Source organism: Octopus bimaculoides, chromosome 1 (genome assembly GCF_046866305.1).
Source record: "Octopus bimaculoides isolate indiv1 chromosome 1, ASM4686630v1, whole genome shotgun sequence".
Lineage (NCBI taxonomy): Eukaryota > Metazoa > Mollusca > Cephalopoda > Octopoda > Octopodidae > Octopus > Octopus bimaculoides.
In genome coordinates, this window is record NC_142928.1 from 194851783 (window position 1) to 194853023 (window position 1241).

The window sequence follows — 1241 nt, forward strand, 5'->3', positions numbered from 1 at the left end:
TGTTAACATAAAACTGAAGATCATTGAAAAAGAGAACACTTATGCTGAACTATTGAGAAATCTTTAGTTACTCTATCCAGATTACAAGTTAGGTTTATACGTGTAATTATTGGGGCCCTGGGATATGTAACACACTGCCTAAATACCAGTCTTCCTTGTGGAAGTCAACGTGGTTTTAGTTTTTGCTTTCAAGCAGCTGATGATAATGACCTCACCATCATATCTGTATTTGATGTGGATTCCAGGTGTTCCACGGCAGAATGCATCGTGAAGCAGTGTGCTAAACGTCAAAGTGAACAGCGTGGGTGATAGAACACAACACTGCTGCTTCACACCGTTAGTTGCAGCGAAAGGTGGCGAAAATCCTCTATCATTCAAGACATGTGCTTGCACGTCATCGTGAAATTCATGCGTCGTGTTAATGAACAAGTCTAGACAATGCATGTAGGTATGTATGTATTTTTATCTATCTATCTATCTATCTATCTATCTATCTATCTATCTATCTATCTCTATATATAATTTTTTTTTATCCTATATTATATTATAAATAATTAGAATATATTCAGTGCTGAATATTATTCTGTATAAGCACATGTGACCGAGATGCAACTAGATAAATTCAAATCTCTTTCAGGGATATATAATTGTGAACAAAAGTCATCGTTACTGTGATGGCTACATCGTGGTAGGTTGATTCTTGTTTATTTTTATATATCTTGACCATACGTGTACTGATGAACAAAAGAATACAGGTTACTTCACAGTTTTTTCTGTATTTGATTGAGAAACCAGTGGTCTACCGTTGAGTTAAATGTTTTTAAGAGATAAATTTTGAAAAGCTTCATTCCCTCGCTTTCGGTAAATATGTTGCTTATTTTTGGTAGTTTATTTACTTATTTAGTCCCTCGATAGCGTGAGGCATTAATACACAGTTAATGCCTTTTATATATAATTTTTATATATAATTAAATATATCTATGAAGAAACGATGAATCTTTTCATTACGAAATTTTTCGTTATTTTTTCATTATGAGGTTTTTTTCACGCTGACTACTTGATAAATTCTTATAAAGAATTTATCCTATATTATATTATCTCTCTCTCTCTCTCTCTCTCTCTCTCTCTCTCTCTCTCTCTCTTTCTCTCTCTCTCCCTCTCTCTCTCTCTCTCTCTCTCTCTATCTCTCTCTCTCTCTCTCTCTCTATATATATATATATATATATATATATATATATATA